This window comes from Haliaeetus albicilla, chromosome 3, assembly GCF_947461875.1.
Source record: "Haliaeetus albicilla chromosome 3, bHalAlb1.1, whole genome shotgun sequence".
NCBI lineage: Eukaryota > Metazoa > Chordata > Aves > Accipitriformes > Accipitridae > Haliaeetus > Haliaeetus albicilla.
The window spans coordinates 73,348,603-73,355,366 of NC_091485.1; the positions used below are offsets into that span (position 1 = coordinate 73,348,603).

A 6,764-nucleotide genomic window follows, 5' to 3' on the forward strand; every position below is an offset into this window, starting at 1 on the left:
TTTGCTTCCAGCAAGTTTGTCTTTTCCAGCTGATCCTGCACTTTCGGTTCTCTCTCCAGGGTGGCAGAGAAAAGTATTTTTTGAGATGCCCAGCTGGCCTCAGAAACAAAACAGAAGATCTGCTAGAAAAATGGACTATCAGACAGATTTTCTTTCCTTCTCAAATGCATACAAGGACATCTACTAAAAATGCCACGGGAGCAAGCACAGGAGGGTTATGCACAGAAGTGAGCTGCCCCATGAATGTGAAAGTCATCCTTGAGCCATTGTGTTTTCTCCAGCACAGTCCCTCCCTGTTAGCCTGATTATAAGAGTGGCACAGTCTTTCATCTTCCAGTCTGCTGACCCACATACCTTAGTGTCCAAAGCCTGGGGAAACGCTCACCTTTCTCTCTATGCATGGGTAAAATGTGTCTCTCCTTTTCACAGCTACCAAAATCTGGCCTTTCTTGCTCAATTATCCATTTCCCAATTCTTCCCAGAGCTTGAATGCTGGACTCCACCAAGGCTCCAGAGAAAGATTAATATGGACTCGTGTTGGCCATGGATGACCTTCATTCTCTTTTGCATTTATTCCTCCTAGAGGAACAAAGAGGAGAAGGAAGGGGAGGGTAAGCTACAACTAAATCCTGTTCTTGGATCTCCCTTCAGCCAGTGAAGCATGAGCTGTGTGCCTAAATGAACCCAAAAGGCACCGTGGTGTGAGGCACATCACATCCAAGCAAGACGTGGTGGCCTCTTCCCAAGTGCCTGAGCCGCCACACGCTCCGGCCATGCTCCAGCAGGCAGCACAGTCCAGGGGCTCCGGGGACAGTGGCAGGGCTACTGCCAAGGCAGCGAGCTCCCCTCTGGGCAGCTGAAAGATGGCAAAAATGCAGGTCATGAATGCTGTCTGGAGCGAGTGACCTGGATGTGTCTGCCCAGACTTCATACAAAGAGGCAACGTGGTCCCGGCTCCATTGCTCACAGGGCTTTGTGCCGAAGGCCGAAGCGGATACCGTACAACGTGTGGAGAGCCACAGCTCTTGCCCAGTCGCAGAAGAGGCTACTGTTCTCCGTGGTACCCAGCGCAGCTCTGCGAACCCGTCTGCACAATAGACTTGTCAAAATGGATGCCAAGAGCATCCAGCCTCTCTGCCGTTACTGCCAAAGCTTCCTGATAGCAGGCTGCTCTGCAGCCTAATGCAGCTCACTAAGGGGGAAATTCAGATGCTTAGGATGTTCAGATGAGACCTGCATAATATATTAGCAGTTGTCAATGTTTTTTCAGTCTTGGAGCCACTTAATTTTTGGACGTAAGCATGCCGAGCCCTGCTTGTGCTGCACCACTGTTGTGGTTTTCATAGGTTGCTAAAGCAAAGTTAAGCTGTGTTTTCCTTTGTGTGTTTATCATTGTTTTCTCTGTTGGCTTGTGCATGTGAGAATTGTTATCTGAAACTCCCTCTCCTCCCTTCCAAAGCACAATGAATCCTCTGGCAGTGGCGAGTGGCCCACAGACCACAAACTGAGAAGAACCTGGCTCATGCTCTCCCTCTCCTAACAGGTATTTGCGTGATGTTCATGAACACAGGAATCAAATACAGGAGTCCCCAGCTAATGACACAGTCCTAATCCCAGCCAGAAGCTGCTCTTGTGCCAGATAATTAGCTAAGAATTATCTCAAACACCCTGAAATAGGTCTGACAGGACAAGTACAGGAGACCTGGAAGGTTACTCACTCTGCCTCCAGCATTTCACAGGGACGGGGCTCAATCCACCTTTGCATGATAATAGGAACTGCTTCTTCTCTCCCTTGTAAAACTGTATGATGAAACAATTTTCCCTAGGCATTTGCCACTTCTGAGCATTATTTAGCGCATCACATTACAAATAAAGGAAAATGCTCAATTTCTGCTCAAATTTTTGTTTGAGGCTCAAGTTTTATACCCTCCCAGTCCTTTTTTGGCAGGTTAAAATTAATGGACTTCTCAAGGTGATCAAGATCAAGGAAGGACTAGAATATCAGTCGACTGAATGAGACAACACAGGGGAAATTTTCGTTAGATCATCTTGGATAAATACCTTTTTTCCCCTGCTGTTCAAATCAGGCCAATGTACAGGGTACCAAGAGGCAGACTAGCTGGAGAGGCAGTGCTGCTTTTGCTTTCTTCTGCCTCCTGCATACAGAAGTGAGGGACTTGATGAGATTGCAAGCTTGGATCAAAAAGGAGGGGATGCCAAGGAGCAGAGCTGCTCCCCTAGAAACATCCCTCCAGCTCTCCCATGTGGGAAGGGAGACACTCTGGCCATTTCATTCTCTTAGTTAGGAACAAAGAGCATACGTCCATCACTTGCCACTAACCAATAAGTACACTTAATGTATCTGGTGATACATCCTGGCTGCCCCAAGGTACTGTTACACAGTGAAAGTTGATAAATTGCGTCAAATAATGCCTTAAAAACTCCCCGTTTTCACAGTAGCACAAACTCCAGGTCAGGGTGGGCACAGGCTGCGGTGGGCCAGAATTGTGTGGGATGTCACCCCTGACTTTACAGACACTATCCCTTTCCCCTCCACGTCCCTTTTTTACCACCAAGAATTCAGCTAATTTAACAAAGTATCACGGACACCAATAGCTAGTGCCAGCATTGAAGGATTAACGCTGCTTCTCCAGTGCAACCCGCTGCGTGCAAACTGGGAAGATTCAACATGCCCTTCATGGGAAGGCTGTTGCAGTGATAAGAAGACAAAGGACGTGTTATTAGACTGGTATATATGTGCCAGGTTGATGGCCTCAGATTTCTGCGGAAAGGTGGGGTCTTGTCTGACTTCAGCAGAACTGGTCACATGAAATGGTTTAGTGCTGGATTTTGTGTCTGTGAGGATACACTGCTCAGACTCCGTGCTCACCAGCACAGAGACACTAAGTGATACGTGAGAGCCGTCCCACCCCTTACAATTAGGAAAAAAAAAAAAAAAGCTGGCATGAGATGGTAAATGCTCCCGTGTGGTGTTCAAGGAAAACCTGTTTGCGTGGGATGTGCTGGAAAAATTGCTCAAGAATGGTGCATTCTCATAAAAAATTATCTGGCTGCTGTTCAGGTCAGTGTTTTTGTACTGGAGCTGCGGGCTATGTGGTTGCTTCAGCATACGTGTGCAGCCGCTGGCAAGGTGTTTTCTTTGCATGTGATCTAATCGGCCTTGCTCTGGGGTGTTGGAGGTCTTTGCCCTCACCTAGTTTTGGGTCTGGATCCGTCTTCTCAGAGCATCTTGCACTGACACACGTCTTCATGGCAGAGGGAGGGACCCTGTGGATGTCAGTCCAGGAGAGCAGCTCAGCCAAGATCAGTTTGCTAGTGGTGCTTGGTCCCTTCATGGTGGGAAGGTGGGAGGGCTAAAATGCTACACCCAGTTCAATAGCAGATTATAACTTCATTTCCAATCCCTGCCAAGCAAAGCAGTGACCATGCTTCAGAGGTGGACGAAGAGCTTCCTGGAGATCCAGATCGTGAATCAGCATTAGGTGCTGGAGGAAATAAATGACAGGAATGCCCAGTTGTTAGCTGGAGCCTCCTTCCAACCCCCTCTTGACAAACTATCAACAAGCCGTGAAGGCACACAGCCCTCACTCCATCTCCTTTTCCACCTTAGGCGAAGGATGAAGGTGGAAGACATCTGGAAGGTCTCCTGCAAGCCAGAGAGCTGTAAGCCTTCCCTCATGCACTGTTCTTGCTCTCCTACCACCAGACCTCCAGCCTTTCTGACAATAGCGAGGTTGTTCTATGCTCGGTTCCTGTAATCTTCAAGACTAGAAACACACGACTCCCACCAAAGTCTGCAGCAGTCAGCCCCTGTGGTTTCACGGGGTGAGGTTTAATAGGCATGTTTTAATATGGTTGCTCGGTACAGAGGGCCCTTTGTCCTCAACAGCATTAAACAAAATAATACAGACTATAAATTTAGTGCAAAAACTGTAGTGAAAGAAAATGAAGTAGCGATCCATAGCAGACTGCTGCTTCTGCAGAGGAAGTGCCCTCACACTGCTGAATAGTTTGGTTACGATCAGTCCTGAAACAGCCACTGGGAATTAGAACAGAGTAAAGTTATGTAGGAGGAAGGTTGTGCTTTAGGTTCCTTGTGCTACTGCTTTTAAAAAATCAGCCTTCACAGCAACTGCTCTTTTCCCTCTGGAAGGAGAGCTCGAGCAGAGTTTGCAGTGTGAAGTTTGATAGAGAAATGGGGAAGGAGCAAAGGTCCCTTTTCTCGCAAGCGCACAAAAATCTCTCATTTGTGGCTTTGTGCACTCGCTGGCGAGCACCGACAGTGATGAGTTAGTGTAGGCAGCAGTCCCTGCCATCACACGCGTATGTACTTACATACCTTCACCCCCTCCACACCCCAGGAACTGTCCCAGCACACACAAATGCCATCTTTCCCGTTTGATCCCTGGTCGCCTCCTCTCCAGGAGGATTCGCTGCTATTTGCCCTCCTTTCCGATCTCCATCCTGTCCAAATCAACACCGCCAAGTCTCCCTCCTTGGCATTTTCACCACGTCATTCCAGCCGGAGTTGCTTATCAACTCGGACCTCACGTCCTTGCTGCAACCACACAGAAAGTCCCCTGGTAGCACTGGGCATTTGACATCAGCTTTTGAGAAACAGGCACCAGTTTTAGCTATGAGATGCCCAAGACTGTGAGCACTGGAAGCATGAGGAATGATCATCATGTTAAACCCAGCTGGGGCTCTCCTTTTAAAAGCACAGCCCTGCGTAATACCCGTCATCGCAACTACAGTAATACGATGGATGCAAAGTCAGACTCCGGGTATAACAAACAGTTCAAGCCTCCTTACCTCAAACACAGACACACATACGCACCCACCCACAAAACCGGGGCATTAAAAAACTCCCCTGCGATTGAGCTGTTTTGCTTGCACAAACAGCATTTCTGGAAAGGCCTGGCATTCAGATGGCAGGCAAGACAGCTGGCTGCAGCAATGCCCATCATCGTGGTGTCTGGGCTTTGCAAAACAGGCTCTGTCTTTGAAAATATATATATATTTTTTTTTTATTAAGACAAGAGGAGCCCTCTAAGCTAAGGTCTCTCCCCCCCTGACTATCTCAGAAGGTAAATCATACTGAACCATGTTCCCTTGGCTTGAAATTATTGTATCGTTTCGAAACACCAGCCTGGTCTGGTAATTCTGCATCTTACCCAGTCTCCCAGGCTGCCTCCTTTAGCTGCCAGCAAACATCCTCTTCCCCAATTAACCTGACCAAAACGAGCTGCAGCAGAATCCGCATAATTGCTCTTCTTGCTCCAAACAACACGATTTACAAAGGGGACATTTCCTGCAGTAGCCAGACCTGCAATATTCATTATTCTTAAGCTAGGGGTTGCTGCGGTATCTTTATTCTCAGATACCACCTTTAATCTCATGTACTGCCTTTAGCAGCACCCACTGGCTGCAGCAATCCCGCAACATGCCCTCTTTCCATCCTCTCCCAGGCAAGCAAGGCAAGAGGCTCCAGAGAGAGAGCCGGCAGAGCAGGGGTGTTTTTCGGCAGTCACCCGGCAAGAGCTGCATCCCCCCTTGGAGACAGGCATGCAACTTCCACCTGCACTGGCACGCGTGGAGCACTCACGTTGGCGGCAGCGTGGATCCCTTTGAACAGCTTAGCTGCGATTCATTTTTAACCCCGGCCAGCGGATCTAAGCTGCTCTCCCCAGGGCTGAAACGGAGGTGCCTGCGTGACACCGAGGCATCCAGACGCCGGCTCGCCAGCTGACATGTCAAAGCAATGTCGTAGTTAGCAAATATACCAACAAACCAACCGACCAACCGAGCAGCCCACACATCGGTGCAAACGGCTCGCTCTGCGGTGTGTGGGATCTCTGCTACACGGGCAGGCGGCTCATGCCTCCGTCGCCGCTCTTGGCTTTGTGCAGCCCCGTCGAATTCAGTGTTGCTAGCTCGCGTTTTCTGCCGATGTTTAAAATAGCATCAGGAACGTTCCCTGTTGATTTCCTCAGCAGTGCTTGCTGAGCTGTGCCGGGTACCACAGCTCTTGCAACCTGCCTCCATGCAGCACATCATTAAAAACATTTGCTTGCTTTCTCCCTCTGGGGGAGGTGGTGGGGAGAAAGCCCTGCAGACGTTTCTCGCCCAGCTACCAGCAAATCCCGACCTGAGCTAATTCTGCCACGGCTGAAAGCAGAGGATGTTTGCAGTGCATGAAGCTGATTTGCTGACTTACCCTTCATCTCTCTCAAGAATGCCAGGTGAAGAAGCCGGCCTCTCGCTCAAGAAATAAACCACAAGAAGCCCGGCAGCAGCCACTGCAGAGCTTGCTCAGAAGTTCGCTCCCTCTGTCACAGTGTATGCAGCTTGCCAGGTATAGCCTGGATGAGAACACCCTGTGCTTTTCCCAAGATGAATGAGATCAGCACATATTCAGGCAAGGAAAAAAATAAAAAATGAAAATCCCCTCCTAATATATGTGATGGTTTATGACCCAGAGGTAAAGTGTTGGTCTACAAGTTCCTCTGCTTTACAACTCAGGATTTTCTGGAGTGAATTTCTCAGGGAGAGGAAGTTTCTTTTCTACCTTTGGTGGTGTTAGATGCATGTTAAAAAGCAAGCAAATGGTATATCCACGGGGTAGGCAGGAACCCCGTCCTCAGCAGCGTGAGACGGAGGGCACTTGAAGGGTACCGTTATGAGCAGCAGAGATGCCTTTATAATGTGCACGCTGATGCTTTTTGACTCAGTACCTTGCTGTT

At 48.8% G+C, this 6,764-nt stretch overlaps 1 protein-coding gene across 2 annotated transcripts in view; it reads right to left on the reverse strand.

Moving 5' to 3' along the window:
- The window catches only part of SLC45A4 (solute carrier family 45 member 4), a 90,088-nt gene extending 83,607 nt beyond the window's left edge, over positions 1–6,481 (reverse strand). Inside the window, exon 1 of one of the 2 annotated variants that reach the window (XM_069780141.1) lies at positions 6,239–6,481. The gene's annotated coding sequence lies outside the window, so the exon portion shown is untranslated. Of the gene's footprint in view, positions 1–5,626; positions 5,895–6,238 lie in introns of those variants that run through there. The other variant, XM_069780142.1, reaches the window with a different exon arrangement.
- Positions 6,482–6,764: the final 283 nt, after the last annotated feature.